Source organism: Narcine bancroftii, chromosome 11 (genome assembly GCF_036971445.1).
Source record: "Narcine bancroftii isolate sNarBan1 chromosome 11, sNarBan1.hap1, whole genome shotgun sequence".
Lineage (NCBI taxonomy): Eukaryota > Metazoa > Chordata > Chondrichthyes > Torpediniformes > Narcinidae > Narcine > Narcine bancroftii.
Genome location: NC_091479.1, coordinates 11,277,388 through 11,295,221, shown reverse-complemented (window position 1 = coordinate 11,295,221; position 17,834 = coordinate 11,277,388). Strand labels below are relative to the sequence as shown.

Genomic DNA, 17,834 nt, shown 5'->3' with positions numbered 1-17,834 from the left:
ATAGGAGTTGTCATGTTTATTTGTCCAAAACGTTAGTTATGTGTTTTTATCTTTGCTTTGTAAAGAACACCGTTTGACCAGCTGAATTTCTCCAGCGTTGTTTTTACTTCAATCACAGTGTCTGCTGACCTTTGTGTTTTACTTCAAAATATATTCCTGTGTTGTATGTCATCTTTTCCATTAATCAACGAGAGCACCTCCAAAAAAAATTCCAGTCAAAATATAATGTACTTCAGAAATCGGACGAAGCCCTTGCTTGGGAAGATTTTGTAATGCACTTCCAATACATTGATATTGGCAGCATAGCTTAAGAGAATAGTCTCAATCTGCTAAAGGGAGAGCCAAGAGTAAAAGACTGGATAGATAGATAGATATCATAGCATGGTGCCCTCATGTCTGATGCCTGCGGGAGATTAATGAAAGGTACAAATATTCAAAAAAAAATTACAAAAGATTGTGGAATTTAAATGGTAATTTGATACCAGTGGCTTTTCTATTGAAAGATAAAAGAGCAATAAGAAGTACTTCCAGTAAAATTAAATATCGGAAAAGCTTGACTTTTTCACCAACGACTGAATATGTTGACCTCCCATTAATTGCAAGCTGCCACCAGCAGAACAATTTCTGCCACTTTCCCTTCCACTTGCAGGTTATCATTTATTTGACACCGGCCTTATCCGAATGTGAAATCTGCAAGAGGTAAAGCAGACTATAAATGTTTGTCTGCATAATTGTTTCTTGTCAAAAGAGCACAGTCTGTTTAATTTGTGTCATGCGATATATGTTTGCACCTGAGCAGATCTGGTGCTTCAGTTGTTTTGTCAAATAGAACTTGAAGTAAAATAGCAGTCAAGTGTGCATCCTCCACAGGGTGCAAGAAAGTAGCCTGCATCTGCATTTATGGTCAACCCTCTTAATGGAAAGTCCATGGTCTGTCCAGGTCATTAGCAGAATGTTGTGCTCGGCCACAACTGCGTCGCTAGATCTAGGTCCAACAGTGCCATCAAGTTCGCAGATGACCCAACTGTATTTGGCCTCATCAGGAACAACCGTTAGTCGCTCTACAGAGAAGAGGTGGAAAACCTGGAGAACTGGTGCAAGAGTAACAACCCAAGTTTCAACATGGACAAGATGAAAGAGATGATTGTGGACTTCAGGAGGACCAGGAACAACCTCCCTCCAACTCTATAGTAGAGAGTGGTGAGCAGCAAGTTCCTTGGAGTTCACTTAACTACACTTAGAATGTAACATACATGAAATTCTTTAACTTTGCTTACCAAGAAAGACAGAGAGTCGCCACTTTGTCCAGCGCCCTTCATAGAAATGAGGCCCTAGTGAGGAACAAATGCGACCCCTGGTTTACAGGACCAGTGCTCTAGCTACTGAGCTATTGTAGTCTCTAGTGACCTATTATGGCACTCAACTTGTCAGGAAGGTACAACAGTGACTGCACCTCCTCAGAAGACTGAACCAGCCACCATTATATCAATCTTCTATAGAAGCTCGATCGAGAGCGTCCTGGGCAGCTGCATCACAGTGTGGTATGGTTGCTGAGGAGAAATGGATTGAAAGTCAATCCACAGGACCATTAGAATGGCAGAGAGGATCACTGGAGTCTCCCTCCCTCCCCTCTATCGACGAAATCTACCAGGATCATTGTCTGAAGAGGGCCTGCAAAATCATTGAGGACCCTTTCCACCCTGCACACAGCACCTTTCAGGAGTATTGGAGCCAATACCACCAGGCTGAGGAATAGCTTCTTCCTACGGTCAGTGAGAATGCTGGACGACCAAAGGAACTGCTCACACTAACCATTTGAGACCCTCATATTCATGAAACAATATTTGTATGGATGAAATACTTGTCCTGCCTATGTATTGTTTGCATGTGTGCTTTGTCTGGTCATATGTCTGTGTGTTTTGCACCGAGGCTGTTTCATCGAGTTGTACTTGTACAATCAGATGACAATAAACTTGATGTAAATTGTAATTTTCAAAAGATATATCGTAATGCTATATATCTTTAACTGATCTCACTGTCTCTGTCTCTCATTAAAAATCAAGAGTTAAATGATAGTGGAATTGTCATATCAAAAGTCTTATGGCATGGAGAATCTTTATCAGCAGAACTTTATCAGAATTATCCTGGAATTTTCTCAAGGAAATTGCTGGTTTCCCCTTTCCTGGGAGTTTTCCCCAACCAACATTTCGGGTAATATGCAGATTCTGATTGCAGGAACAGGAAGTTCTGTAAAATATGTATAACTCTTCATTTTGCAAAATAACCAAGGTCAGAGGGTATTAAAGTTGCAAAGTCTGAAAATATTTCTGCTGAATCCTTTTGTTTGAGTTTCTTATCTTTTGGAACATGAAATTCTCAGTCTGAAAAGTAAGTGCAATTAATTGATTTATATGGGTCTACAAGAAATGATGCTCTATTACTAAAGTTAACTCAGTTAGGAGAAGCTTATTGAGTTGCATTTTTATGATGCAAGGAATATTTGAGGGTTTAGTGAAGTTGGGAGCAAATAATCAGCCAGTGGAGAGCCTTGGTCGTATCGCTGTTTGAATAAAGTTGTGTGAATCGGCAATGGTGTCGCCCAGGATGAAGAGCTGCTGCTCGCCGTTGGGGTGACTCTCTTAAAGTGTCTCCTTGTATCTGCTTAATAAGCGTCGCCCAGGTCAGAGGGAAGGGAGTTAATTACCTACAAGTGTTACTGTTCTTCTTTTGGGTGGTTCCGTGGAGGGGGAGGAATCTGCAGATGAGCAACGGTTAAATGTTTTCAAAGAACGTGACTGAAAATAAAGTAAAATGCTTTAAGATTTGTATGTTCATGCAAGTGAAGATTGTTCAATGTTAGTACAGTATAATATTTTTGTCTTTTAATCTGTTTATTCTTAATGCAGGCGTATTAGTTGAGAGCAACCGGAAAATACACTTATCTGGCCTCTACCAATCCCCATAGTGCCGGAAACTGGGGGTTTTATTGTATTATGGAATCCAGCATAAGGATATTAAGTGAAATCTTGAAGAAGTTTCTTAGAAAGAATATACCCCATCTGATTTTTGTGTAGACTGACCACTTGGACTTTGGAAAATTTAGCTAAAAGGAGCTGCATGTGGGATATTGATCAAAATTAAATAAATGGAGTTGAAGTGCGATTTAATTGAATGATACATGTTTGGTGAGGGTCTTGAGAGCACGATGTTAAATGTACGAGTTTTGGCTATGCTCAAGCTGACACACTGCAGCAAAATAGAATTTGTCCATTATCTTCTCCTTCGGTTTTAATTTTTGTAATATCTCTGAAAGTACTATGGTAAGCCAAGCAGAAGAACAGATCTTTGGCAACCATTTGATCGGAGTGGCCTGTTCACACCAGTGAGGTCGTTTTGAAACTGGTAACATAGCAAATGGCATTTTTACACAGAAACTTGGGAATTATTCTGAAAAAAAATTAGCATCTTCACCTCTGGTGTGTCCTGATGTGGTTGTTTAAACGGGAACTTTTTGTTGCGGAGTTTGTTGGAGGGAGAGCATCGTATTCATTAGGCCTGTTTCTTACGGAGTGGCTGCAGTCAAGTTGCACTGCAGTCGCTCTGTAAAAATGTGTAGGGGTCCCAGTGGGAAAAATTCTGGGTTGGAATTTACATGATAAATTCCGTCTTGACTTTTTTACACTGCCACCAGAACAGAAAATTTCCTGAAATTTTACAGCGAAACTCTACGGTACCTGTAGATTGTTGGAATTTGAGAATGTGATCCCAGTTCAGTCACACCAAATTGAAACTAAAAGTCGACTGTGCTATTAATTCTTCAGATACTCATTTAAAATTAGACCTCTGTAAACAAACATCTGCTCTGAATTGTTTCATGCACCTGTGATGTGACTTAGTACATTTTGCTACATCAGGGTCTGGTACGGGGACAGCAATACCCCTGAACACAAAGCCCTGCAAAAGGTAGAGGACGCAGCCCACGGCATCACAGGCAAAACCCTCCCCACCGCCCAGCGCACCCTCTGTTCTCACTGCTACCATCAGACTCGCACCACCAGGATCAGGAACAGTTGCTACCCCTCCACCATTCGACTCCTCAGCCACAAACTCATTTAGATTCTCCTTCAAGGATACTTTCTTTTGAACCTTATTGATTTGTTTTCTCTCTGTTTTGCACACAGTTTGTTTACATTTCTTTATTTGTTGACATGTATGCACATCCCGAGTCGAGTATTTTGCACTACCAATGTGATAATTCTGTCTTGCCCACAGGAAAAAAGAATCTCAAGGTGGTATGTGATATCGTCTATGAAATCTGACAATCAATCTGAACTTTGAACATTGCAAGCTGGGGATGTGGGTGGAAAACACGAATCCCAAATGTTTGGCAATTCAAGTTCCATTCCAACCTGAGCAAAACTATACCATCTTGCTCTTCGCTGTGGGAATATTGCTTTGCCAGGTTCTATCCCTGAACTGAAAATTTTTAAATGGATCTTACCCGTATTCAAGTTGATATCAATTCTGCTTTTGCATTCCCATTTTAAGAGAAAGTGCCAAGGCCAATATTTGTCCCTCAGCAGGCAGTAATCTGGCCATTATGATTGTACGAGCTTGCTATGTGTGATTTTCCCACCCCCCCACCACCACGTGTTACAAATGTACTTCAAAAGTATGTTTTTGCCTTTAAAACTCTTGCATTGTCTGAAAGATCATAAAAGGTACATTATCAATGCAAATGAGAGTTGATTATTTAAATTGCCAGGGACTGAAGAGGCAGAATCTTGACAATTTAGATACAGGATAACTAGATTTAGTAATTATCTAATTACACTACCTGGAGTCAAGCGCAACTTTTTTTCAATTAAATTGCTTTGTGCATGGGCAAAGCTGTAGTTATTAATATTGTAAATACTCGTGTAATAGTCGAGTTTTTTGGGTCAAATTTGGAGGGGGGGGTGGGGGTTTGACTTTTGCACAGGCCATCCTTTGACTGTGGTACGTAACCATGTCATTCAGGGTGCTGGAGATCAGGTGGCCAGAGCGTCGGGGCCTCGGGTCGGCAGATGGCCAGGGCAAAAAATAGGGTGGAGGGGTCAACTTTTACACTATTTTTGGCTCAAAAGGTGGGGGGGGGGGGGGGGTTGCCAACCATTACACAGGATCAACTGTATGGGGTGTCATATACATGGTAGCTCGGCATCTAGTTGTTGCCTCTATATTGCAGCATAGAACAGGCCCTTTGTCCTTCAATATTGTACTGACCTCTATGCTCCTACTGAAAGAGAACTAAACCCTTCTCTTGAATGCCCCTAATGCTCCAGCCTCCACCACCACCCCTGGCAAGGTATTCCAGGCACCTACAACTCTCTAGCGCCCTTCACACTTACATCCCAGTAAATTGGCTGTTCAGTGTCCTGGGATAGGAATGGGGGTTTGGCTTTTCACCCTTGACCCCCCCTCCTAACTGGGACACTGAGCGCTTTCACACTTGCAAGGTTAAGACTGTTCTACCTTCTACTGGTGGTGGACCTGCCCTAAATCCTGATCAATGTATTATGATCTATATTTGAATAAAGTTAATCATGCTTAATTATAGCATAATTAAGCTTTATGTACAGCACAGTATGAGCCCTTCAGCTCCTGTTGTAGTGCCGACCTATATAAACCTTTATAAGGGACCGTGGGAAAGTGTGAGCAATTGATAGTAATGGCGGACAATTTTTAAAAAGTTGGTATATATAGCGCTCAATTTATATAGCGTGGGAAAGTTGTTAACACTATCGCATACAATTTAAACAGTGTGGGAAAGTTGGTACAAATTATAAAATCCGTGGGTGGGGGGGGAAGCAATGGCAACCTGCCCTCCCAGAATTCCATGCGGCAGAGAAATGGCTGTATGCCCGGCTGCATACATGAAGCGTTCACAGAGGGGTTTCTCTGCTGGAGAGCATTCTGAGAAGCCAGATCCGCCATTGCTTCCCCCCCCTCCCAAGGTCTTTATAAATTGTGTGCTATAGCTCTACCAATTTTTCTAACACTGTTTAAAAATTATCTGTTATTTACTTCCTCTCTCTCTCTCTCTCTCTCTCTCTCTTTGACGCCGGCGTTGAGCTGATTTTGCTTTCACGCTTGCCACTTTCAAGGCCGATTGGCCTTTGAATCCTGGGATCACTTGCAAGTGTGAAAGAGGCTTGTGTGGTTTTTTTTTTAAAAAAAACTTGCCCCTGGTGTCTCTCCTCAACTTTCCTCCCTTCACATTGTACAGATACCCTCTGGTGTTTGCCTCTCCCGCCCTGTCTACCTTATCTATGCCTCTCAGAATCTTGAAGACCACTATTAAGTCACCTCTCAACCTTCTGCGCTCTGATGCCAGTTATATATTATTTGTGTTGCATTATTAGAGAACAATATGTATTAATGTTAATGATCATCTAACTGGAGAGTTGTGCACTGCAAGACAAATTTGGCTGCTTTGAAATAATGGAATCCACATTGTCTAACATCTTATCCCAAGGTGTGATGCCATATTATTACTAAGCACAGTGTTTAGAATTCTGCAAAAGTTGGATTTAATTCTAAATAAGATGAACAATGCTTGATTCACAGTCTGCAACAAATGTTTTAACATTCATGCCCCACCCATGCTCATTTAGTTATCTTAAAGAAATTTGGAACTGATACAATGTTGATGAAGAATTTTGGATTTTTAAAAACTCTATAAGCCAATTTATCTTCAGTTTGAAATAAATCGAGATGTAGAAAATTGCATTTTGTAACGAATTTAGAATGTGTGAAACATTGGTATTTTGAGCTGCAGATAGAATATGTTAATAATTTCAGCCATACAATCCTCATTGGTTCAACTGTTATCACTTGTCAGAGAAACTGGATTGTTATTGGAGCAGGAATTTAACTGGAAGACTGAGTGCTGGGTGGCTGCATCAGAACCTGTTCACAGATCTACGTGAAAAATCTGCATTGCATTTTGTTTGTGGTGCCCGAGCTGCAGAAAAATACCTCCCGAAGACCCGCAAGTGGAAGAAGTGCATGCACAGTTCTGAACTCGGTGGATTAGCTGGAGTGACATTAGCAGGGATTTGGTGGTTTGGCCCATTCTCGATCATCCTTTGACAGCTGAAACGCAGTGACTCGCCTGTGCCCTGACTGACAGCCAGCGACAAGAATTTGAAGGCAAGTCTTGGCTCCAAAAAATTCTCAGCCAGGTGTGCTTTCTTCTCTGCCCCTCTTTTCCTGTACATACTTTGTTATTTGCTGTTATGGAGAATACTGTTTATTCGTATTTAATGTTGGAAGTGCTGAGATTTTACTGAAATCCTCAGGCCAGATGATTCTCATTAATATTCAATGAAATATGGTGCCTGAAAGTGGCCCTATTTTGTCGTTTAGACCTTTTCTGTTTGCTGCACAATGCTCTCTTAATGTATTGCCTCCCCAGCTGGCCCGATAGTCACCATTCCATTGTTTGACAGGAGGGTAAGATATTTGAAGTGGAAAAGGCGAGGTTACAGATGGTGCTTTATTAACCTTCCTTAACATTTAAACTGCAGAAATGAACACGAGAAACCGTTGTGTGCAAGATCATAGCAGAAAGTAGAAGCTTTTTTATCACAAAGACTGCAAAGCAGTAATCCCTCCTGTGTTTAAATACTGTGACTGCAGAATACTGCTGATCTATCTGAAGGAGTCAGTGCATGCCCTCAGTGCTGCATCAGTCTGCAGAATAGGCCAGCACTGTTGCCTGTGATACAGTTGGACACTGAAGCAGTCTCTGTAAGCACCCTCTCATTTTTGCACTGACACATCATTATACAGTTAATTAGCCTGTGCTTCTCTTTGGAAAACCTGATGAGGAATTTCGTAGCTGACGGCTAATATTCCAAATTAAGCGTAAATTTGTGGGGGTTTTTTTTGGAACATGATTATAGCGTGGACCATCATGCCTCGCCGCCCTTCCTTCCCCGCCTATCCTTCAATGTTTTGGGGGGGGTGGGTTCCCATCCCATCCCATCCCAACCAGGAAGTCGAGAGAAGAAAACAGCCTGAGCACTGGCCGCTGTGTCGTGACAAACCCATAAACCTCGAATATATGTTTTATACCTTTAATGTGAGTGACTTGAATGTTTTGTGTAATATGTGGTGAGTTAAATGTTGAGGGTGCGTGAGGTGGGGAAGAAGGGAGACGAAAAGAGCTTGATCTCTGCAGAAAACTTTGTATAAAACTGATAATTGTAAACTGTAGTCGATACTGATACTGTTAAGAATGACACTGAAAATGTTGATAACTGAGTTTGTTTGGAAAATTATAAATAAAATTTTTTTTTAAAAATTGTATTGAAACTCATATAAAAGAGTCTTGTGATCATTGCGTGATCAAAGGTAGAGAGGATGAGCAAATTTAAGTTCTTGGGAGTCACTATTTCAGAGGGTCTTTCCTGGTATGGTAATAGCATCGTGAAGAAAGCACGTCAGCTCCTCTACTTCCTCAGGGGTTTGGTACGACATTGGAAACACTGGCAAATTTCTACAGATATGTGGGGTAGAAAATGTGCTGACTGGCTGCATTATGGTCTGGTAAGGGGACACCAATGCCCCTGAATGGAAAGTCCTGCAAAAGGTAGTGGACGCAGCCCAGATCGTCGTGGGCAAAACCCTCCCCACAATCAAGAATATCTATCTGGAATGGTGCACACCACCCAGCACATGCTCTGTTCTCACTGCTACCATCAGGAAAGAGGTATCGGTGCCACAAGACTCACAGCCCCCAGGTTCAGGAACAGCTGCTTCTCCTCCACCATCAGACTCCCCAACAACAAACTCAGTCAGGATTCTTAATTAAGGACTCGTAGCGGCAGCTCCAAGCGAGCGTCTTGTGGTTGGCTGCGATGAGGGCGAATAGTGGCTGCATGATGTGCTCAGCTCCCGGGATGAAGTGGTTGTTAAAGTTGACCCTAACTCCTGCAGCCCCTTGAGGCTGTCCGGGTGTGGAAACTCCCTGATATCGGCGACTTTCGCAGCGGCGGGCGTGGCTCCTTCGGCCGTGATGATATGACCCAGGAACTGCATGGACTCTTTCCTGAACTGGCACTTGGCTGGGTTGATGGTAAGGCCGAAGTCGGCCAGCCGGGAGAAAATGGCACGTAGGTGGGCCTTGTGTTGCATCCGGTCCTTACTGGCGACGAGGATGTCATCCAAATAAATAAAGACGAAATCCAAGTCCCTGCCCACAAAGTCCATGAGGCGCTAGAAGATCTGAGCGGCGTTCTTAAGCCCGAACGGCTTGGCAGGGATTTGAACAAGCCAAAGGGGGTGATGATGGCCGTCTTGATATCCGCGCACCAGGTCAACCTTGGAGAAAACCCTCACACAGTGCAGTTGGCCGTAAAGTCTTGAATATAAGGGATGGAGTAACGGTCAAGAACGGTTGCCTCGTTGAGCCGTTGATAGTCTCCTCAGGGATGCTAGTCGCCGGAGGCTTTCGGGACCAGGTGGAGCGGCGAGGCCCACGGGCTGTCAGACCGCCGAATGATCCCCAGCTCCAATAGGTGCAAAAACTCCTCCTTCGCTACCTGGGGCTTGTCAGGCGGGAGCCGGCGTGCCCTGGCGTGAACCCGTGTGCCCTGGGTGGGGATGTGGTGGAGCACCCCGTGGCGCGGCGAGGCAGCAGAGAACTGTGGCTTGAGGAGTGTCGGGAACTCGTCCAGGATTCGCTGGAACTCGTCTCTAGCCGTACTGATCGTGGACATCTGCGGTTGTTCCAATTGGGAGGCATCAAGGCGAAAGACCTGGAAGGTACGGGCGTCCACCAGTCAGTCACCTACCTCAAATGTCCACCAGAAGCCTGTGTGCGAGGAGCAAGTCTGTACCCAGAATGGCAGTTGGGAGGGACGAGACAGTGAACCTCTACGCAAAATTCCGTTGGCCGATCTAGAAGTTGACTGTCTTGTCTCCATACGTCTGGATTGCCGTTGCGTTGGCTACACAGAGGGGAGGTCCAAGAGGACGGTTCATGGACTCGACGGCCGTGGCCAGGATGACGCTGATCTGGGCTCCAGTGTCAACAAGGAACCGCCGGCCGCTGACTGAGTCCCGCAGGTAGAGGAGGTTGTGTTGTTGGCCAGCCACCGCAGCCATTAACAGCGGCCGGCCTAGTCGTTTCTCTGTAACGAGCAGGGCTGAGATGACACTTCCGAGCCTTGGCTGCCCAGTGCTGGTGGTAGAAGCAGAGGCCTCGAGCGGATGCTGTGGCCTTGGTTATGCTCTTGGGGGCCCCTGCAGAGGCCGGGTGCTCTACCGCAGCGCTAGGGGTGGGCTTGGCATGGTCGTGCCCGTGTCTTGTGGCCTGCTGGACCACTGAGCCCTCCGGGAATCGTGTGAGCCATAGCTCTTTGGCCTTCTGGGCAACCTTCCTCGGGTCGGTGAAGCTCTCCTGGACTAGCAGCAGCCGGACGTCCCCAGACAAATGGTCGAGAAAAATGCGCTCGAAAAGTGGGCAGTTGGTGTGATCATCCATGAGCGCAAACATCTCGTCCATCAGCTCCATCAGGGACCTGTCCCCCAGGGCATTGAGGTGCAGCATCCAAGCGGCACGCTGGTGTCTGGATAGTCCGAGGAACCCGGTAAGCACTCGCTTAATGGTCTCATATTTGTCCTCGGTGGGTGGGTACTGAACAAGGTGCAGCACACATCTGGCAGTGGCCTGGTCCAGGGCAGCGACCATATGATAGAATTTGGTTATGTCGGACGAAATGCGGCGGAGGTGAAACAGCCTCCGCGTGGCCGAACCAGGTCTCCGGCTCCTGAACCCAGAATTCAGGCAGTTTCACGGCTATAGCGCTGATCCCAGGCTCGCTCATGATGGGTTCAAAGACGTTTGAACCAGTCGGGGTCACCAATTGTAGTGACAGCTACACTACTCCTGCAATAACAAACACAACCAGACAGGTTGAGCTCAGTGAGCAGACTGGTTTATTGCGGGCTGCACTTATACTCCCAGCCCGGACCTGGCTGAGAACTGCGCTGGAGGGCACTGACATCACCCGGGCATCGCATGGTCCCCCAACATGGGTTTCTGAGCCCCGTGCTGGAAGGAAGGGAAACCCCCGATATCGCTATTTTGGCCAGCTGCCCCGCTGCGTGGCTTACAAGCGGGGCCGGTTCGCCTGCCTCGCGGTGAGCCGCCACAGACTCTTATTGATTTTTTTCCTCTCTGCATTGCACAGTCAGTTTGTTTACATTTCCTTATTTGTTACGTTTTTTTTTTCAGTATCAATAAGTGGTAATTCTGTCTCGCCTGCAAGAAAAAGAATCTCAGGATTGTACGTGATGTCATGTATGTACTCTGAGAATAAATGTAAAATCTGAAGTGTCCGTTTCTAATCCTTCTGTTAAGTTTTTGAAATGTTGGATTCAAAAAAATTTATGATGAAGTTTGAAAAAATTTTGCTCTGTTGGTTCAGAGTTGAACTCTTTGACTTCTCTTCCGCTACATCGATGACTACTTTGGTGTTGCCCTCATGTACCCATGATGAGCTTGTTGACTTCATTTCAATTGGTTCAGAGTATAGGGCTGAGTCTCAAGGTCTTCCTTGTCTTTGAACATATTACCAAAAAAATTACAAGATGCCTGTTCTACTCCACCGACTTACCCCATTTAAAAATAAAGCTATTGTAATCTCCAAGTTCCTTCCAAGGGTTACTTATTGATTGCTTGCAATAAGTTCACGTTTCTTATTTCCTCTGTCAATGGTTTCTAATTTTGGTAGAACAAAATTTATTTTGGGACCTTTAACAATATACAGGTGTTTCCTGACTTACCAACTATGTTGAAAATAACACCCCTTGCAAGTTGTTGGCAGGGGTGGCCAACCTCTTGCGAGAGCTGGCCTTGGTGGCCACCGTGTTGTATTTGACGAAAGATAACGGATATAGTACATTTCCGACGTGTATCCATTTTGAGATGAGGCTGGTCGGTCACACGGACTTAAGTTGAGGAGTTCCTGATTAGTAATTAAGCATCCATGGATTTAAAAAAGAAAACCTGCTGATGCTGGTGTCAAATGCAATGGACGAGCACTGGAGAAACGTATCCGCTCATGCATCAGGCATTGGAAGTGAAAGGTAACCAACGTTTCTAGTCTCGGCCCTTCAACAAGTATCAAGCAAACTGGCTGGATACTTGAAGATAAGGATGGAGAGAGAGGAGGGAGGAAGAGGGAGAAACACTGGTTCACTAGGGAGAAGCTGAGAAGTGATGTGGGGGAGGGCAGGGGGCTAAGAAGGGAAGCTCTCTGATGGGACAGGGAAGGGGTGGGGAGCTGGAGGAATAGAGAGGGGTTGGGGAGAGAGTCTGGGGCGCAGGTGAATAGAAATTGGCAAATTCCATATTCGTGCCATCTCGTGGGAGACTGCCAACAGGGCTTGTAGAGTGTTGCTGGAATTTGCAAGGGGTCTTGATTTGCCAGTACACGAGGCTATGGACAGACGTGTCAGTGTGGCAGTGGTATGTGCAACGTGGTGGGCCACTGGTAGGTTCTTGCTCATTTGAGATGCTACTTTGGTATCCAACAAGGATCCAAAGCTATTGGGTGAATGAGACTTGGTCCCAGCTGAGGTGTGGGCCTAGTGTTTTCATTTAATGTGGACATGCAGCACAGTAAACAGGCCCTTTTGGCCCAAGAGCCCCCCCGTGCTGCCCAATGACACCCAATTGACCTACAAGCCCCGGTACGTTTTTGAACAGTGGGAGGAAACCAGAGCGCTTGGAGGAAACCCACAGACACGGGGAGAACGGACAAACTCCTGATGGACAGCGTGGTATTCGAATCCCAGTCCCAATCACTGGCGTAACAGCGTTCTGCTAACCGCTATGCTAATCGTACCACCCATTTCACAAATTTAAAAATTGGTAATGCAGTTGCTTGCGCAGATGTTGGATGAAGCTTGAGGGGAATATGTCATGAGTAACTGATTTAGTTTCACACACCTACCACCATAAAAAGTCATTAGTGGCTAGGGAATAGTGTTTACGGCATGGATGGAAGACCACGATTTTCCTTGCATGCATTAAATTAAGGATTTTTCTATGATACAATTGACAATTTAGAGAGAATGTGAGGAGAAAGATTGTCAAATTGGTTCTCGAATAATTGTATGAAACCACGGACAAATGCAACTCCGGCATGTGATCTGAATTCGTTGTACGCTGCAAAAATGTTCATGGATAAAGAGGGAGTGAGGTGCAAAGCTACAAGAGATTGCTCAATTTCCTAAACTTGATTTTGTTTGGAAACTGATAGATGTAAAATTAAAACCAGTCAAGCCTGTCTGAGTTATCTGATACAATCAAGCACGTCTTGCAAAATAAAAGTTTGCCTTTCAAAATGTTTCTGTGCACAACTGTCGAGTTTTCAACATGCTTGCAGCTCGGCAAACTCTGAGAGCAAATTAATTTCTTAAAATTTAGACATGCAGCATGGTAACAGGCCCTTTAAGCCCGCGAGCCCGGGGCACCCAATTGACAGACAAACCCCAGTATGTTCAGAAGAGTGGGAGGAAAACCTACAGACCCCTCAAGAGACAGCGCAGGATTTGAACCATTGTTGTGCTGCCCAGTCTTTTTTCTTGGAAATGAATATTTGGGAATCGCAAGGTACGACTTTTTTGAAAACCATTCGCTCTCTTCAGTAAAATGATGACAGTTGAGAGAGCTTCCATTCTAAAGCCGTCTGTTAATTCCAAAGGAAAATGTACACTTTGATGTATTTCAATAATCTAAATTTATAGGTGGCAGGTGTAATATTTTAATTATGGTACTCTCAGCTAGGTTGCAAAAATCCTTTTCACTATAAAGTCATTGAACATCATAAGCTCTTGGATATCGTGTGTGATTCAGCAAAAGGAATGGTAATGTGAATAAACAAGTCCTTCAAAGATTTTGTCCGAGAAGCTTGATTCATGATGGTATCTGAGTACTCAAACAGGCTTGACTGGTTTTCATTTTGTACCTATTCTGCATTTCTGTTTATTTTTGTATCCCAAATGATTAAGATGCACATATGACATCTGAAATATCATTTGGAGTTTATCCATTACCTTTTTCATATTCAAACACAAAACGCGGCACAGGATGTCTGGTCATTAATTACCACAACTACCTGCTGGCAATGTTTTCCCACGAGCAAGAATGAAATAACAGACTGATTAATCTGTGTGTCTGGTGGTCTCATTTGAACGATGTTTGGCCCTGTTCTTGGAGCGTGTTAAAGATCCAGAAGGCCACTGTGTCTGAATCGAATGTAGGCACTTTTCATTAAATACAGGCTGGTGCGTTTTCTCGAGCGTTTTGGCTTTTCAATTTCCCTCCCTTTGTTCAGTCCCCAGGTTTGATAAGGATTCTGTTCCTGAGAACTGACGGTATACTGATTTCTCCATCAGTTGAAAGCATCCATTTTCTAAAGCTACTTATTTTGTATCACTCAAGACTTCCTGGTAATTCTTTCATTTCACCTAAATTGTACGTAATTAAGTCATTATTGAATCCATGAAATATTATTAGTCTCAAATGTTTTAATTGTGTGGGAGCACCTGTATGAAGTCAGATTTCTACAAGTAAGGTCATTTGTAACCAGGGGAAACCCTGCACTTCAAAGAATTGGTTCTCGAGTGTTTTCAGTGGGGAATATTTAATGTTAGTTGAGAAGAATTTTGCCAATTGTCTTTGTTCTGTGAACATTCCCAACTGCAGCCATTTTTATTCATACCCATATTCTACAAAGTACAAAAAAACCTGGGGACACTTGTTAATGCTACATGTTTAATACTTCTTTATCTTTTCATTTTATGTGCAATGCCAACCACTTAAACTGCTGGAGATTTTATTTGTGGACAAATCCATTTCAAGGATGTGAATCATTTGCATTAGTGAACTTTGAAGTGAAAACCTGGTTCCCAACTGGTGTATTCGATATGATATTGCTCTTTTCAAAGGTACACATGTCAAACTCAGGCCCGCGGGCCAAATTTGGCCCGTGATATAATTATATTTGGCCCGCAAGATCATATCAAATATGAGTTAGAGCTGGCCCGCTGGCCGCCGCGCCAGTATAGCGCACGCACAGCTAATACCACAAATCCCAGAATGCTTTGCAAATGCGTTGGCGCCGGCCCGTCAGCCCGCTAATCGCCCCCACCTCCTCTGTTTACTTTCATTAGTATCTGCGACCTATCGCCTAACTCACACGTAATAAACCCCTTACGAAAAATGGCCAAACGAAAGACAGAAAACAGGACCTTTCAAGACAGGTGGGAGGCAAACTCTGACCCCACAGTTTGATGAACTTGCATCTAAGAAGAGATGGCAAGTATCTGGTTTAGACCCAGGTGCATCAGAGTAAATCACAGTGGAGCAAGTGAAGCTTGGATTCATATTTTCTTTGGTTAACTCTGGACTGTTCATCGTTGAAAGATTGGATTTTCATTGAAGCAAGTTGTTATTTTTTTGACTTGTTGGCTTGTGGAAAAAAAATACATTTAAAAGGAGCTTAAAGGCTATAGAGAAATATTATTTATTGAATATTTTATTTCTCATTTGTTAAAGCTTCTTCTGGAAAGAGTTTAACCAAAACTATTATTAAACATTTATTTTAATAAGAAAAAGTTTAATATTACATATGTTGAAAGAAGAGAAAACACGCAGATGTTGAAAATTTTCAATAAATATTTAGTTTGGCCCACGACTTAGTCCAAGTTTTTAATTTTGGCCCTCCGTGAATTTGAGTTGGACACCCCTGATCTAGCCCATGGACAAAGTGTGAAGCTTTAGGTGATCTTTTGAATATCCTTTTCTTCCTTTCGTAAAAATGTTTCAGCCAGGAAGTGATATATATTGAGAATAAAAGTAAGGAAGTTGAGTTGAGGCTATAAATAAAACAGTATCCGGAACCTAAGTGAATTTGCTGGTTGCTTGAAATTGTGTGTTGTGTGGACTGGTGAACTGACTGCTAGGGGGTGCCAATTTTAAACCGTATTTTTTTCTTTTTATATTCTCCAATTTTTTTGCCATTTGCCTGAGGCTGCCGGTTACTTGAATTCCAGATAACAGGAATATTCTACCCGTCCCATTGCAGGCGGGAAGTCAAGAAAGGGAAGCAGCACAGTTAGCGTGTGGTTAAGTGCGACGCAGTTACAGTTCAAATCAGGTTGTCTACAAGGAGTATGTGTGTTCTCGCCGTGTTTGCATGGGTTTCCTCCCACCCTTCAAAAACGTACAGGGGTTGTAGGTCAATTGGATATAATTGGCTTGTGGACTGGAAGGGCCTGTACCATGCTGTATGTGTGTCTAAATGGGTACAGTAAAGGTTTGCCAAGACGTGGCCTGGTTTTGAGGGTATGAGTTGGGAAAGATTTGGGTGCCTTTTCACTCTCATTGGTCACTGTCTGCCAAGCTCTATAAAATTGTACCAAAGGGAACAGTATTTTTTCCCTCTCTCCTTGAACAGAGATGGGGGTGTAAATATTATTGTAAAATGTTTTAAGCTCAATATACTGTTTTTTTTTCAACCTGTTCAAAACCCACATTTTGCTGCTGCTTTTCGCCGTTAAATTTCCAGGGCGCATGTACTCTTGGATGAAGGGTTAAATGGTATCGACCAGATGGTGCCATTTCATTGTTACAGCACCCTCGTATTAATGAGATTTAAATACTTGATCTGTACCAAGAATTTATTTTAATACTCTGATTAAACAATGTACTACTGTTCCTTTAATTTTCTGAGATAAAACTGAGTACAGAGAAACAGGGCCAAAAATAGGCCATTCGATCCCTTGTGCGTTCTGCGCCCATCAATCGTGTGCTGGGTGGCGCGGAGCAATCATCTACCCAGCACGCGCTCGGTTCTCACCGCTGACATCAGGAAAGAGGTATCGGTGGCCCAAGACTTGCACCACCAGGTTCAGGAACAGCTGCTCCCCCTCCACCATCAACAGCAAACTTAATCAGGGACTCATTTAAGGGCTCTTACTTTTGCACTTTATTTTTTTATTGCAGTCATTTGTTGACATTATTTGTTTATGTGTGTGCATTTGAAAATAGATTTTGGCTCTGTGAAGGGATACAGGGGAAAAGGTGCATGGCCTGGGTGGTGAGGGTCCTTGATGCTTTCTTGAGACACCGCCTCTTAAAGATGTCATGCAGTCTCCCCATAACCCTGATATCTTTTGCCGTTGAGAAATTTGTCTATCTCCGATATACCCTGCTTTACAAAGGTAGAGCGTTCCTGATGATCCGTTTGTAAACCGAAAATTCATAAGGCAAAGACCCATTGGAGGCAATTTTCGTAAAAGCGCAAACCCATTATAATGTCTCTCGTAAAGCGAGTATTTGTAAAGCAGGATTTACCTGTATATTTAGCAACTTGGCTTTACACCCTCTGCAGTTACAAATTCCACAGATTCACCGGGAGGTGGGGGGATGAATAAATTTGTGGCAGGTTGGACCTCTCATTTTTGAGACTTTGTAAAAACTTGTAAGATTGATCATGTGTCCTTTCCAATGGTTTGTGATATTAGCAACTTGGTAATATCAGTTTAATATATCAAGCCAGCATTTGAAATCTCCATGGATTAAATGAAAGTTATTTGGAGCTTTACATCATTTGGTAAGATTTGCCCAAATATTAATCGATTTTGCATTCAAACTTTTTATTTGTGCAGATTCATAAAGACAAATTGAATGCTTTTAACTTGGTCCTTATTGGAGGACTTGGCACAATTCTGATCTCTAAACAATAGTTTGAAAATGATGTATGAATGAA

General features: G+C 43.4%; 1 protein-coding gene across 6 annotated transcripts in view; it reads left to right on the top strand.

Annotated features, from left to right (window-relative positions):
- Nucleotides 1-17,834, top strand: part of csk (C-terminal Src kinase) — a 105,248-nt gene that overhangs the window by 50,551 nt on the left and 36,863 nt on the right. The window contains exon 1 of one of the 6 annotated variants that reach the window (XM_069902609.1): nt 6,884-7,194. The exons of 4 other annotated variants lie outside the window; for them this stretch is intronic. The gene's annotated coding sequence lies outside the window, so the exon portion shown is untranslated. Of the gene's footprint in view, nt 1-6,883; nt 7,227-17,834 lie in introns of those variants that run through there. One more of the 6 variants, XM_069902611.1, reaches the window with a different exon arrangement.